Source organism: Phalacrocorax aristotelis, chromosome 5 (genome assembly GCF_949628215.1).
Source record: "Phalacrocorax aristotelis chromosome 5, bGulAri2.1, whole genome shotgun sequence".
Lineage (NCBI taxonomy): Eukaryota > Metazoa > Chordata > Aves > Suliformes > Phalacrocoracidae > Phalacrocorax > Phalacrocorax aristotelis.
The window spans coordinates 21,391,454-21,408,348 of record NC_134280.1 but is presented as its reverse complement, the minus strand read 5'-3'; the positions used below and the strand labels follow the sequence as shown (position 1 = coordinate 21,408,348).

Here is a 16,895-nt window from a genome sequence, read left to right as displayed (position 1 = left end):
TCAGTTAATCAGTTCTTCAAGGCTGGGAGGAGGGAAGCCTCAATCCTCCACAGTGGAATTTGGGATTTCCTAATTCAGACTTGGCATTTTTAGGCAGCTAAATAAAATATTCCACCCCATACTCTCTTCTTACAGGTTAAATAGAAGGAAGTCTGTGTCAGAGCCATTTTGTTGAATTTCTGCCCAAACATACTACTGAGGAAGCGTCTTTTTACCACCATGAAGCAAGTTAAAGACCACTTAAGAGTTTCACAGTAGCCAGAACCCAGACCTCCCTTGTCACTCCATAGTAGGAAGAGCTCCAAATGAGACAATATTTTCTGGTACCCCCTCCTGTAACAGACAGGACTTCTTCAGGAGAATCCAAATTCACCTCTCTGAAACAAAAGCTTAGTAGTCTCTTCCACACAAAGTCTCCCACGGGAGTCGATGTAAACAAGTGCTCTCTCTTCACAAGGTTCCTTGTGAATCCAAATGAAAACAGAATCAAGAACAAACTGTAAATCAGGGTAAACTGTCAGATCCCACATCTGCTTTGTAGGAACAGCAATTCACAGGAACATTCTTGTGTTTTCCCATTCCACAGAAGCTACGGCAAAAGGGCACTGCTAAGGAAATTCAGACTCTGAATCATCTCCATCATGAGTAAGGAATAATTATGTAAAGCCTGGTCTATTCTACCCTATATGCATTTAAACTTGAGTACTTTTACACGGGTTATATGCACTGAAATACAAATCCTCCACAGAATTAAAAACAAACAAAAAACCCAAAACAAAAACAAATGCCCCCAAAAAAATCCAGAACAACCCAAAACCAGCCGTATGTCACAAAACAGACTAAGCCTATGATTTGAACTTCAAATCATTCCCACCTTATACAATGAAGTTATTTTGGTGGGTATTGAGCTTAATCTGCTGTTCAGTATCCTCTATCACAATTGAATGAATCAGATATGAATTATTGGGACAGCACCGTTGGATTTCATGGAACAAAAGGGAAGAACTTGCACCCAATGCCTCGTTATTCTGAAGGGCTGAATCCTGTACCTTGCAATAAAATGCAAGAGCTCCTGTTTCTCCAAATACACCAGAAATGTAACAACTTCCACACTGGCCGAGAAAAAGAAACTGCTGAAACTCTCTTTTGCAGTCTAGCACCAAAACAGATCTCAAGTCCAGGATTTATGAAACACGTTCAGCGCACCACACATGCTCTACTCCAGCTCTTAAGAAACGGCATGGTTTGCATGTCATGGTTTGCGTTTTGTGAGCTGCAGCAGCAGCAACTCCAAATGCCTCAGCATTGGCTTTCGGGTTTGGAAGTAGATGGACTATGAACACTCCTTTGGTAACATCTAAAAGCCTTGCTCATTTTAACTCCTCTAATTTAAGCTCAGGATGAGCCATAGCTGCAAACTTTCCATGGAACTCTACCATTACAGGAGTTGTTCTACAGAATCAAGAATTCATATCTATGAGAGAAAAGGGTGTCATATTAATTAAAGCTCTCAATCTGAAGTTACTGTCAGTAACACTGGGGTAGGAAATCTTAAGTATTAATCCCACATATTTCTTTCCAGACCAAATATACTTTAATCAAATATTTCCTCATTCTGGCCCGAAATGTCTTGCTTTCTCTGGATACATCACAGCCACAGCTAAACTACCATGAAGTAGTGCCACATTAACTACTTAGTTCCAAATACTGGGGCTTGATGGATTTCAGTAGCCTGCCAGAAAGAATAACATACTTTGGGTTCCTGAATTACACAAATATGAAAGGCTTACTCATTCCTAAATGACATTTTTAACAAAGAAGTACAACCATATTTTGAAATAAGAGTCTAGTCTGTGAAATGCAGGAAAACAAACAAAATCTATTTGAAAGGTAAGAAGACATCCTCAGCTCAACAGATGGACAGAGAAAGCAGCTTATAACTGAAGGGCAGGCCTGTGAGAAGCTCTTCTGATTTCTGGTACCATAGCAATCTCATCTCCAAACTTCATACAGTGACGCCTACCATGTCAATATAAGGCTGTCAGTGGCACCCTTCCCTCCTAACTTCTGGCACATCTGCCATGTATAGTTTCCTTTCTGTCTGACTCTTTAAAAAGTAGCTCCTTGACGAGGAGCAACTTCCTAAATCAGGTGGTACAAAGCACCCACAGAGTAATAGGGACTTCTCTTTACACATACTAGGAGGCATACAACCGCACACCACTTCCTCATGATTTGTAGCACAACAGCTCTTGAAAACAACCTCATTTTTAAATAATACATTCTTTCTATATCTTACAATACCTGCATTTTTCTAAGATAAAACAAACCTTCTCTCCAGGGTGGTATCTCAGAGGAAAGTGCATTTCCTTTCAGAAAATACCACTGAATAGTACAATGCATTAGAAGAGTTACTACATGCAAACAAAAATACTCCCCTTTAGTAAACACACAGGGTTTCTTTCTCTTTTCACAGCCTTTCTCAAAACTGCTGGTCAACTACCAAAACCACAGAACATACTAACTTGGGCACGCAAATTAATGTACTAAGAGGTGTATAGCAAGCAGCAAAAGAATCTCTTGACTGTTGTTGCGTTAGACGATGTGAATAATGAAAGTAATTTATTTTGTGTTGTTGTAATGCTTCATACAGCCATCACTGGCCGCATGCAAGATCCAGCAAAACAGAGTTTCTCCAATAAAACAAAATAAGTTCTATTTTAAAGAGCAAACTGCTTGTTAACTTGTTAAAAAAGGAAAAAAAAAATGACCTAGAAAGCGGCAGATACTTGAAGAAGAAAGATTGCCTGTGCTGTCTTGTATGTGCTTCATAAGCCAGCTTTGCTCCAGCCAGTTTCCATGACAGCTCAGACATAGCAACATGATCCATGCCGGGGAGTAATTCGGAACTACACAGACCTATGCTTGGTGCAGTTAAAAACTGCAAGACAAACAGAAGAAACAAAGGTGCTTTTCTGGTTTTAATTAACTGACATACTCCCTACTCCATCCCTTTAGTCTTGCTTCATTACTAAGCACACCTTTTCTCATAGTACCATTTTCCAACTTACAAATTTCACTTGACTGTTGATCAGCAAAAAGCTAAAAAATAAATAAAGAGGTATTTGAAGCAAGCATGATAGCTAGTATTTTCTTTTTCTCCAACAATTTGGTTCTCCTAGTCCCCCTTGTACCACAGTAAACCAAAAAGAAGTTTACTGAGTCAATGCAGTTGAAACAGGAGTAAAATCCTGTCAGGAGGAAGCAGATAGCAGTAAGGAATCTTTCCTTACCGGACTTGTTGTCAACAAAACTTCTTAAAGCACCACCGTAACCAGCGTTGCCACATTCCCCACTTTCATGCTTTCCACAGTGGAGCAAACAAGCTGCTTAGTTTTTATCTTCCACTAGAAGACGAATCTTTCATTATTAAAATTATTGAATTTGTTCCTGTCTAACACAAGCAGAAGTATTTTAATTTAAGCAGACACAGACATAAAAATATAATAGACACATAGACAGATCTAAGCAGCAACATAAACAATGTTTTATATTATATAGCAATTAGTAGTTTATGAAGCATCCCAACTTAAAACGCAAGACATTTTCAGTGCAATACTTAGAATAAAATACATAGTGGAATTTTATTCTTATAGACAAGAAGATATCTAAATTCTAAAATGTCTGCCTTGAATTGCTAAACATCATTTTAGGATCTCATTCCACATGAAGTGAATGCACTGCAACACTTATTCCCACCTTTGTAGACTGCACATACCACCTTAGATTTGTCATTTAAAGCGTAATAGGACACTGAATTCTGGGTTGATTGGTAACTTTTCACTGTTTCAAGAAACCTTTAAAGCCTAGAAACTGGTTCCCCTTTAATAATTCTGTCCATTTCCATTTGGCCAGCATTGATTTCTTTCCCTTATGTGTATCCCAGCAGAGCCTGAAAATAATTTTTATTTACTTCTTTGCTTGGGTACCATCATCACTGATAACATCAGCACAGCATTGGGACTTTTATTGCTTATGTTGAGTCTTCCCTACCAGCAGAGCACAACACATTTTTCCACCATATGTTCCACGACAGCAGACTATATTAAGAAAACAAAGTATTTTGCAGGAGATTCCCCTCCTCATACCCTAAGAACACAGTAATGATTTTACTTCCCCTGAAATCAGTGTTAAATAAATTAAATGAAAAATCCTGTCACATACTTTAGCATCCTAAAATTTCATAGCATATATAAAGAGATTTTCATCAAGTTAAAACCTGAACCACTATACTCTTACAGCAAACTTTTTACTATGTCATTCTAATGTTCTAAAACTTCAGGAAGGAAGCCCCTCCAATTCAGAAATATGCTTTCTAAGGATCACTGACTGCCATTTCTTTCATATAGGAAGGTCACTGATTAGCAATATTTAAATAACCACATTCATATCAGCAAATCAGTGGACAGATCTAGGATGCACTGGTATAAATCCATTACTTCAATGACCAAAATGGACTGATGACTTGCAATTTGATTACACAGTTTTCAGCTGGTGTTCAAAGACACACTGTGGTCTATCTTGCCAAGAGTATGATGGATAACTGCAGTAGTCACGTGTCCTGAAACTGTGCAAGGATCAACATTTCTGCAGCATGCTCAAGTTTGGTAGTTCTTTTCCAGAGTGGTAATCAAGTGACTGTTTTATAGCCCAAACATCTTCCAAGATTTCAGCATTTCAGAAACTCAGAAATCTTCATAATTTTTTTTAATTACACTGCTTCATACCTACCAGCTTCAGGACTTATGTTCCAAATAGATTTTTGTTCACAGTATTAAGTAGATATACTTATTACCCTGACTTAAGTACAACAGCCATGGGTTCACGATGTCAAGCTACGGTCCCTAAAGACTGCAGGTTTTCAGCCTCTTGTGTTGTGTTGGTTCACTTTCAGTAGAATAAAGTGTCCCGTCCCCCCCTTTAAATCATTAGTCAACATCTTTTCCACTGAATAGATTAAAAAACTAAATAAGACTTCCAACCAGGATTATATTCAAAGGCTCACCAGTTTATGGCACAGACAAAACTTGGACTGTAGGGACCACTAATATCACCTGACAGGAAGTTGCATCGTCTGACAGTTTCCTATGCTGCAGAAGAGAAGCAATTACTACCTCAAGTGTGATTGTCGGCATCCTGCATTGAATGTGGTTTCTTAAGCAGATTTATTCCTTTGGCCCAGCATCTTTAAGCACTGAGGATAATATTCTCTGTCACAATATTTTTCCTTTTAGAAACATGAGGACCCTGTTCATTTCTACTATAATAAGTGGAGATAATACTAGCTTGTCAGATATTTAGAAAGAGTGTAGTCAATGTATCTGTTTTGACCTTCCAGGTTACAGCCAAAGTGCAAGCTGACGTTTGCTGTTAACAGACTTTTACCAGATCAACAGCTCCAAGCTCATAGAGGAGCTCACCAGTTCTGTGACTGAAGAGCAGGAAGTCAATGTCCTTGGCTGTCTCATTCCACCTCCTGAGGTGGGCAGATTTCAGTGGCCCTACCACTGATCTAGCTGCCTGTCTGGAACTGCTCTTCTTCTGCCCCAAGTCTGCTGTCAGTAGTGCTTAAGTCTCCAGGACTGTAAACACAAATGTCAGCCATTTAAGATTTCAAGTATAAAGACTTGCCAGGGCCAACTGTTTTACTTTTTCAGAGCAAAAGATATTCTCAGTGCCCTGGACATCTTGGATTGAGAGAGAAGAGTAGCCCCATTTACATGTAGAAAATCTATTTCGTGTCATTTACAATGGCAATGAGTTCATAACTGTGCATTTTGTATCCTGCAGTTTTCTCATTATGTCCAGTACTGTGAGAATTCCTGAAAAGTTGTCATATTTAGCTTGTAACGTATTTAAAACAGCAGATTACTACATACTCTGTACTGATCATCTTATTCTTTTCCTGCAGTTACAAACAACTCTTAAGAAAATTACATTCAAAATTATACTGGAACAGACTCAGATCAACAATTGCTAGCTTTGCCATGACATTCAGTGTGCCAAGCAATGACAGAGGCAGAGTTTGCAGAGAAAAGCAGTATCTTTCAGTAGACAAGCTGAGATGACTAGGAAAACTGAACCCTTTGAGGACACGAGAGAGCGGTCATGCCCACAAAAGCCTGTCTATTTTTCTAACTGTAGAAGTTAATCTAATTTTAAAAATGCTAATTTCCCCACAAACCTTGCCTGGTGGTTATCCTTAGATTATCATACCACAATAATGACAGAATTAACAGCCTTAAAAGCTATACATAGCTTAATATATAGCCTTAAAAGTCTGTCTGATTCTGACCTTAGAAGCTAAATACCTTAAATGTCAAGCAGGTGGATTCAAAGAGCTAGGATTGCAGAGAAAACAGAGATATCACTTGTTGTCTCGTAACAGCTAATTTTACATGCCAACTGAAAATTTTATACACATAATGATAAAGGTGAGTTTTACAAAATAATTTAAAAACCAGTGAAGTACATTTGCAGGAACTGCTCCAAAACATTAGAATCAGCATGGGAGCTGAAAATTTTAAAAGTTACCAATATAAATGAACACTGATAGGTAAGTGGAGAGGAAAAGACCAAGACCTTGCCTCTATTTCAAGAGGTAGAGGCAAAGAATATACATTTATGACAGTAAAAAAGTGTGCAATGCTATAGGGGATACAAAGAGATGCATCAGCAGGCCAAAGTAACATCACCTTTGAAGCAGCATTAGATATACATGAGAACACAGTAAAAAAGCTTTTGTTATAGCCAGGGTTTAGTGATACTTGAGATGGAAAATGCTAAAAAGTTTGCGTAAGATTTTTTTGCTTCACAGCTGAGTTCAGTTAACTATCTTGGAGGAGAGACAAACTGCTCACTGGAAAACTATCATAGTAAAACTCACAGGGATATAGCTATTGTTAGCACAGACATCATAAATGAACTCCCCTGCCCCCACCCCCCCAGTTAGCCAGAAAAAATACAGATGGAAATGAAAAGTCCACTAAAAATATAACTGTATAGAAAGTTGTAGGATAGGGAAAGAAAAACAAAGTGCCTTTTTAAAAATAAATCTAGTAGCAATTAGAGGAATAGAAGAACCAGGAGTGGAAAAAAGCACAGATAAGCCAACATTTCAGAAGATGAAATATGGTAAATTCTTGGAATGGGTTGTGGAAGATGAGGCCAAAATGTTTCTTTTGAGATCTAGGACATACATTTGTATCTAATGTATAGATGCAGAAAATAAGGCACATAGGTCCTAAAGTAACTGAATGAGAGAGTAAAGTAAATGAATGAGAATACCAAAAATACCATACTGTGACACTGCCAATATTTGCTAGGAACATAACTCTATCCATTAAAAAAGAAGTAATAAGAAGCTATTCCCTTGCATCCAAACCCTCCAGCAAACTCAGAGGCAAAATTCACAAAGGGTAATGTGCGCTGAGCAAATAATGGAAAATACAAAAGGTATTGCTTTGATACACAAAATCAGGATTTGGTGAAAAGATGCCAGTGACCTCAGACTACTATGGATGGGGGTGTAGAAAGCCAAAACCCAAAATACTAGCCACGCTGACAGCAGAGTCAAATCTAGCCTGAACCAGAACTGGGGTGAGAATTCCTGCCTGTCTGCACATCTAGTGTTTCGTTCAATCTAAGCATACAAACAAGGTGACACTGCTAGTGGTGGGAGCACTGGAAACCTCTATCCAACACTCAATCATCAGCCAAAGCCAAGTCTTCAAAAAAGAAAGCCAAAAATTCAGAGGCCCACATATACATTAAATGTCAAATACAATGTAGGGGAATTTTTACTAGACAGTGGGTAATGAATGAGGACTCTTAAGACATAGCCTGATTGCGTACAATTCAACAGTAGGAACAAAAACTAGCCATAAATAGCATGCATTCTTATTAGAGAAGTATTACAAAGAAACTACCAAGCACTTATTAATTGCTACACAACTTATTTTTCCCCTATACAGGTGTTATTAATACTTTAAATAATGGTTATATTTCAGAACTTTTCTCTGGATTGTAAAATGGAGAACATGTCTAACTGCTAGCGTTGGACTAGCAAGAGACATGAAATCAGTTTCCATAAACAGTTAAAATCCTGAAAGCCATTTTTAATGCATAATTTTGAGAGACCTCAAGCAGTTTTAACTGTTCCATGCCTAGCTTCTCCATATGAAAAAAGAAAAATTCCAACATCTTATTGTTACTTACCCCACAATTACGCTCTTACTGATTAAAAGTAAAAAGTACACTTCAAGACCACCAGTTAGAGAGAATCTGTCTCATTGAACAAGTCAAAATAATTAGAGGAAGAAAATTAATCAGGAGTTATTTTGCACTGCTGTCAATAACAAAGTAAAGAAAAAAAAAGGAAAATTATAGTGGCAAGTCTGAAAATTTAAGCCTGATATGAATTTTACAATTCTATTTCTAAGTAATTGCAGCAAGTGAATGGGAAAGTACTCTTTCTTCTGATGCAGGGTGATATCCTGTCACTTGAATTTGTAAGAAAAAAAATTCTTCAGACAGGAAAATTTAAGTCATCTAGCATTATTTTAGTACACACAAGGTAGTTAAAAGCCATTTATTTCTCTTCTCAGAGATAATCCCTACTAATTGCTCTAGTCGAGGAAATACATTCTGTGGGAACGGATAATGAAGACTACTTGTCAAATTGGTCATGTCATTATTTCACTGCACAATCCAAACAGTAGAGCCTGACCCATTCCCAGCATGCTGAATATCAGCCTACAGAAAGGATCCATGCATAAGCCATTCTGACCTTTCTTTGCTAGTTTCTTCTGACCTTCCTGACCTCATTAGACTGCTATAAAGAAAATAAAGGAGCTGTTGGGTACTCTTGATGGATCAGAAATAACAAGAATGTGTCTAGGACTTAAGTACTGAACTGGACCACTGAAATATAATGCTTTTCAAACAATTAAAATGATAATAGGGATGGTGATGAAGAAACAGAGGTAGGGTGAAATAGATTGTTAAAATATTTAAGTGTGAATAATATACTTTTTTATTTTGTTCATCAGTATCCTTAAACATCTATTCTGTAACTTTAGATGGTTGGATCTTTAAGGCCCCATTTGAATGAGAACAGATTTTAAAAAACAAGGGTCCCAGCACAGTTATTCCCATTAAGCATGAATACAACTTAAGCACCTTGCTAAAGGAGGGCTTTAATCTCTCCTGGCCAGATTTATTTAATGAATTCTTCAAATTACCAAAGAAAGGAAACTCTAGAGCCTAGAACACAAGTCTCTGAAGTCCCCATGTCTCATTTCAAACACCACATCATATTATCAACAAAAAACGTATCTTCATAGACAAAAGGCTAAAGATACTACAAAAGGGCTTTTTCTTTACATAATGCACACCTTCTCCAGTGGAATTACTTAGGATTTTTAAACTGGTTCCCAGTCTTGAAATGGACAACTCATGCATTTGTTTAGCTTACATAATAAGTACAATACATATAATTAATTTTGCTCTCTAAATACTGGGTTTTAACATCCCCAGTGAATAATTTGTTTTCAGCTAATACTGGTATCTGAGCAAAACCCTCAGAATGGAAACCACAGCCCCACAACCTACATTACAAGCCACTGTATTATGAGAGAAATTTCACAGCCGTTGTTCTCAGAGTTGTAACATGGGACACATGCCTTTTTATCTTTTTATTCTGCATTTCTAACTTCTAGGTAGGAAAATACTATGAGGGACTTTATAGTCATATAAATCTTTCAAGTTCCCATATATGGTGATTTTTGATTAAAAACTCTTGTACTGAACCACTGGAAAATGTTTAAGGGAAGAGCTTTTCTTTATATGCTTAACTACTCCTAAAAGAAGACACTAGTAGATTGGCTGACCTCAGCCAAAGGGTTCAGGCTTTATTATGCTATGCATTAAAATGCAGGCACCATCACATAAAATTAAATTACGTCCTTTTAAAAACTAAGACTATGCCTTTTGTTCCTGAAACATCCTCTGTTCAGTTGTCCTGTAGTTTTATGGATCCTGGCATGGGAAAACTGTTGCATCTGTGATAGTGGGGATCATCCCCTTCAGAAATTTACAGCCTCTGGTAAATCTCTACATGTCTCACAGCTCTCCTGTGCTAAACGAGTACACATGCTAGCACCACACCAGCGCCACTAAAGAGAACGTATATACTGCATTTGTGCAGTAACTGTCAAAGGTGTTTATCCCCACCAGCTAAAATGTATTAAAGCAGCCACCGGATCCACATACTGTGATACAGCACATAGAGCTAGTTAGATGACACAGTGGTTAAAAAACAATTTAATCAGGTTTCTACTACAGATTTCACAGTTGCTGTATCTGGGCAGCTGTTCCAGCACAATTAGATTAGTGATTTATGCTGTCTCTCCGCTCCCCCCCATTTAAGACAGTGGATTCAGATTTCAATATGTACATTTTTCACCCCCATCATCATTCAGACTTTGTAAATGCAGTGTCATTTCAAGAGTTGTAGACGGGGTTTGGTTTGGTTTTTGTTTTGGGGTTTGGCTGGGTTTTTTTTGAGTTTTTTTCTCCCCTTTCCCCACTTTGTTATCCAGAGATTGGGGTGTGGAGATAAATGGTGGACAAGAACCTTGTGTCTGGACATGGAAGAAAAAAAACCAAACCCAAAACTAAACAAACAAACAAACAAACCCCCCACAAAAACCCTATAAGCAGAACTGTTATCAGCTAGCAATTCCTCTCTCATGTATGGCAGAGACAAAACCTGTTTCATCAGAATTGTATTTGTAATCTTACAGGTATGCAGAAATTTCTATCATTTGTCTGTCCTGTAACTGAAAGCAATTCAAATACAGTAACATACAGAGAGGGGAAACCACTCCAGAAATGGAAAAATGGCTTTGCTTGATGCATCAAAGCATATACCTTAATACACTTGCTCTTTTGAGGCTGTGATGACTGTTGACAATTCTGACGAGGGCTGATCCACAGGGAGAAATTAAGTGGAGACTGTTGTGACACTGTGGGACGGGAGGTGTAGAGGGGGTGTCCACAAAGCAGCGAAAAGACAGTTTACTGCCTGAGGAAGAAGGCACAGAAGTGACAAGACGCTTGAACTGGCAGACTGTAGTCTGTCGTGAAACAACTGCAGAATAAGCACTTCTAACGCTACTTTAAACTTAACTGGTTAACACAAAAGCCTTTGCAAAACCTTCTCATTGTAATTCTGTGCAGATCCCACCTATCTGAGGTTAAATTATTAATTTTCCCAGTTTGTCCTTGTTTTAGAATTTGCTTATTCCTGTGAATTAGCTACAGCAGTCAACCTGCCATTTGAAAAGCACATAGAACAAAACTCACCTTCACAAAAGGAAGGGCAAGGAGAAAAAAAAACATAAAAAAATAGATAATTTCTGTCATCATGTTATTTACTTATGCTATTATCTCAGGTATTAGACAGGTTACTTATGTCATTTACTAAATAACACCTTGAAAAGGAAACCCCTTTCAACTGATCTCTTACATAGTCCAGAAACCTAATTCCAAGTACCAGACGGAAAAGCAGGGAGGGGCTGCGATCTCTTATCCTTCCTCCACATCTCAAATCAGAACTCTATGGCAAAACCTTGGCTTCACACTGCAGGATTACAATAGATGATATAACCAGGAATTAGTAGTAGGCAGTAACTGTCTTCCAGTGTCCAATGGTGACCCAGAATTTCAGGTACAACTGTAACAAGTTTTCCAAGTTCAGTATGATTTAGACATCTAAGAAATTAATTCCAGAAATCTGACACGTTTTCATGCTTACTGAAATAAATGAAGCATTTTATTTATTAAAAAGGCAATTTTCAAACAAGTCTAAGACTCTTATGAAATCACATGGTAGGTCAAGAATCATATGCTCTCCTCTTTTATGCATTATTGTGAGAATCAGGAAAACAGGAGGGAGAAAGTTATCATCTTATCTAAATGTTTATTCATGGCAGCGCATGAGAATACAAACTCCTATACCCAGTGGCTGTGTGTTAGTAGCAGGCAGGAGGACTAGGAGTCCAGGCTGCTACAAGAATCAGGGGCTCCTTTATGGGAGCTGCTTAAGGTCCTTTTCTTTATCCACAGATTTGGCAGTGAGTGAAAGGCTCTCCTGAATATTACCTGCACAAAAGCAGATACAATCTTTCTTTCTTTGTAAATGTTTTGCAAGTGGCTCCAAAAGTTCCACTCACTGAGTCTGTGACACAGATTTTCCACGTAACATGGTAGCATGGGGTCTATTTGTCATGTGCAACTGCATTTCACAAATAGTTCCACTGCTTGCATTTGGTCTAGGTTGCTTTGCAGGATTTCTTTTTTTCTTAGTTCTATTTTCAATGAAACAATAAATGTTAAAATATGATAACCAAGATCAGGGCAATTATTACCCAGTAAACTGAGGTTGTGTTAAACAGTGGTTCCTTTAGAGTAGCTTTGAGCTTTAAAATATTACTCTTACCCAGAAAAGGCTGAACAATGTGACAAAATGTTATTTTACAGAAATTTTATAAAAGTACACAAATGAATGGCAACCCTTCATTGTATTAAAATTGAGGCTTAGATTCCTAAATAATGTGCTTTTAAGAAACCTTATTATATTATGCCTTTTATGTAAATATTAAATATTTGAATTAAAATTAATTTTAATATAAAATTATGTTACAGTTTGTTGACAGAACAGACCTTAGTGCATTGGTTTTGGTGATCAGCAGTGTCATGCTCTGGAGGGACGATGCAAAGGATTCCATATGTTTGCACATCTATTAATTGCCAAACATCTTCACAGATTTGTTATTGCTAGTGAGTCCTGGCCAAGCCTCCCCCGATCTCTAAAACCCATTAAGAGTTAATGAAGTCAGGGGAGGGAGGGGGGGAGGGAGAACAAATCACCAGAACCCTGAAAAGAAAGCTACCTATACAGCATTATCATATACATACTAAGCCTCTTTTTCAAAAGTTTTTCTTCAATAATGACTATATGATTAAGCCTTCTGTTGCAAGACTTATTTATATGCCATAATTCAAAAACAACTGAAGCTATTATTATACTGCAACACAAACATAACATGATTCTGAAGATTTTTGCAAAATTTTACATATATATTCCATCTGTCTGGAGAAGGGCACAAATTAGCAGTGAGCTATTCAGCTTGCCTTAATGTAAATTACTTGGTACTTGAAAATTCCCCACAACCCCCCTCTCTGATGCAGCCACTAAAGGAATATTGGTCTATTGCCTTGCTAAATCACATTTTTAATTGCACCCAGCAGTGGAGCAATGGCAACACCAAGGATCATTTGGAAAGTTTTTCTGCAGCATTTACCAATCTAACTTAATGGAGCACCTCTTAAGTCAGCAGTACTGTTTTCCGGGTGTTTGGTTTTTTTTTATTAGAGTTCTACCTTACTGCATGGTAAGCACACAAGTAAGAGGAACAGACTTCACGTCATTTAAGTATAGCAAGAGAAAAATATTTCCATTTCAAGTGTTATGATTTCTTAAATGAATCTTACACAAAAAGCCTAATAAATTCTCCTTTACTTTTACACTAAAGATGAGGAAAGTTGGGCCAAGTGGGCCTTCATTAAGCAGCATGCATCCTCCTCTTCACTGTAGAAGCACATCAGATAATAAAAATCAGACACAATCTAACATAAGGCTTAAGCTACCAAAGAGAATCAACTGCCAACTGCCTTCAGCAATGTGTGATAAGGACAATCCAGATGAGGTAGAAAGAAGTCATATAAAAAGTTCATTTGAGTCAGGCTATAAATACATTCAACAAGGTAAACAGGAAAAAGAGATCAGTAACTCGGTGGTCATGGAATATTGCCCTATATGTGCACATCCCCATGATGCTGTACATAAGCAGCATAGTACTATGTTTAGACCCACAGTCGTTCATGAAAAGCAGGTTTAATTTTTGCATTCATGTCATGGTTAACCCATAACTCAAAGAGACCCTTCAGGATAGAAGTGATACGTGTGCTTTCTGATTTTTCCTTCATTAAAACAGGCAACATTTAAAAATAACATTCTAATAACACACACCTAGAAGATAACAATTACGTTTTCCAGTATCCGAGCAAAACTCAGAATAAATTTTGAACACATTATCCAAAAGAAGATGCTATCATCATTTTCTTGCTATTTACTAAGCATTTTAAATTACTTTGTGATGTTACTAAACTATTATACTGATTATACACAGTTCTCTGAACACACTGCTTGATATGTGTTGGCCAGCTCCTTGGGGTTCAGTAAGTCTTATCCATGATTTCAAGTCTTTGGAAAAATAAGTCACATCATGACGTGACAAATTAAATTACAAGCTTTGGTAGTACCTCTTCAGATAACTTTGTGTTTCCTTTTCCAAATTATTAAACAGCTTGTACTTTTGAAAGCAAGTAAAGACAGACACAAATATGCAATATTGACTCATTTACAGAGGAAACAAATTAGGAACGTTTTACCTGTATAAATCTAATTACATTGGAAGCTGCTAATGTACACTAATCCGATAGCTTTTAGCAAGAATTTTAAGGATTTTTAAACAAAAGTTGCAGCTGGAAATTGGAATTTTTCACTAATGGTGTTCTAAAATTGCTAATAAAATCTCTGCAGAGATGTAAAATATAACATCATGTTTTGTACCATCAAACGGTACAAAACTGAAATTTGGCCTGCATAACTGTATAGATATATGCACATGAATAACTACTACTGTACTACTGACCTTGTGATCTCAAAGAACGCCAGTTTCTCTCAGGAGATTTTTAGACCTCTGAAATCATATTTTCAGTCTGTAGTCATTTCCTTAATCTGTCCTTAAAAAAATGAAATTAATGTCCATTACTGTTAAAATGATACCAACAAACTTTTAGAATTTCTATTAAAGTATTAGCAACGCCTTATGCACACTCACAGAATAAACAGAAAATTCAGTTTGTTTGCTATAAAACCAATTACCATATTAGGGGAAAAAAAAGTCAGATCAGGCATTTGAGTCACATGTATGAGTAAGCCACATCAGTTATTTTACCAAAATATTTAATTATTGCAAACAATTATTGACTAACTTTTAAAGTGTTTTGTATTTCAGAAGAACAGACCTGACTTTAGAGTAAAAACAATCATACAACCTTTAAGCACATAGCCAGTATGCACATTTGGTTTCTGGTACATGAGCTACTTCTGCTCTGACACAACAGGGAGTCTGCAAACCTCCCTGTCTTTTCACTGCACAGAACAAAATTCAGTAACAGCAAGGACAATTAAACATTAATCCTGCTTACCAAGGCAGGTGACAGACTTGCCATCTGTTGAAGTCCTTAAAGCAAATTTGATATCTTTCTAAAAGACATTTTTGATATTGGTTTTGGAAAAAAAAAATTTGATCCATACTGTACACTTGAGGACATGGCTGTGGTAAAGGGAGAAGGGACTGGCTTGTACCAGCATCCTGGCTTGTGTCAGGACTAGTGTGGCCAGCAGGAGTAGGGAAGTGAACATGCCCCTGTACTCGACACTGGTGAGGCCGAACCTTGAATACTGTGTCCAGTTTTGGGCCCCTCAGTACAAGAAGGGCATCAAGTTGCTGGAGTGTGTTCAGAGATGGACAGTGAAGCTGGTGAAGGGTCTGGAGAGCAAGTCTTACGAGAAGCGGCTGAGGGAACTGGGGTTGTTTAGTCTGGAGGAGAGGAGGCTGAGGGGAGACCATATCTACAACTCCTTACAACTACCTGAAAGGAGGCTGTAGTGAGGTGGGTGTTGGTCTCGGTCTCTTCTCCCAGGTCACTGGTGATAGAATGAGAGGAAACGGCTTCAAGCTGCACCAGGGGAGCTTTAGATTGGATATTAGGAAAAACTTCTTTACTGAAAGAGTGGTCAGGCATTGGAACAGGCTTCCCAGAGAGGTGGTGGAGTCGCCATCCCTGGAGATATTTAAAAGACATGTAGATGTGGCACTTCAGGGCATGGTTTAGGAGACATGGTAGTGTTGGGTTGACGGTTGGACTTGATGATCCTAGAGGTGTCTTCCAACCTTAATGATTCTATGATTCTATGACTGGTGGCATAAGCCAGCAACAGTTCTGGCTTTTTCTATTCCAGCCCTTAACACTTGTTATCCTGCTTTAAAATAATGTCAAAATCTTATCTTGGTTCAGTATTTCAACGTAACTTGCAGAAGATCAGAAAGGAATATTCATTTCAGCATTTCTGAATGTAGAATCTGGTTTCTTCGGTTTGATTGATCATTTTTCACCTTCTCTGTGACACTGAAAATTGAGCACAGCTGGAGAAAGGCTTATGGCCAGAAGCAGTAGAGACACACTTCAAATATGCCTGGAAGATATTTTGTGCTCACAGTGAGTTCATAATGATGTGATTACAAAGAAGCTTTGCTACAGACTCCAGTTACATCTCTGGCAATTTTCATATCCTCCTTCAGCACAGGCCATGCCTCTCTGGGCATACAGCTCCTACCCGCTGTCTTTGCTATGACCTTAAGCATCAGTGGTGCAATGCTTGCTATTGCGCCATTCTCTATTTAAGGCATGCATGCTTAAGATTTTTTAGGATCGAATAATTTGGGAAAACAAAAGTTTTGATCTTGATACAGGATGTTTAGGTAATAATTGAAGTCTGCATCATAAAGGCAAACTACATCAACTCCCAAAAGCATTTAATACTGGTTGTTCTACACAAGTAATTAATATTTCTTGCCAATTCGACTTGCTACATTGCAGGTAGATGGACACAGTGCGTACAACTCGAGCTTTCTAGAGCA

The 16,895-nt window shown here is 37.8% G+C and overlaps 1 protein-coding gene across 3 annotated transcripts in view; it reads right to left on the bottom strand.

Moving 5' to 3' along the window:
- CSRNP3 (cysteine and serine rich nuclear protein 3) overlaps nt 1-16,895 on the bottom strand; it is a 113,311-nt gene that overhangs the window by 52,313 nt on the left and 44,103 nt on the right. Inside the window, exon 1 of one of the 3 annotated variants that reach the window (XM_075093346.1) lies at nt 14,841-14,922. The exons of the other annotated variants lie outside the window; for them this stretch is intronic. The gene's annotated coding sequence lies outside the window, so the exon portion shown is untranslated. Of the gene's footprint in view, nt 1-14,840; nt 14,923-16,895 lie in introns of those variants that run through there. 3 annotated transcript variants of the gene reach the window in all.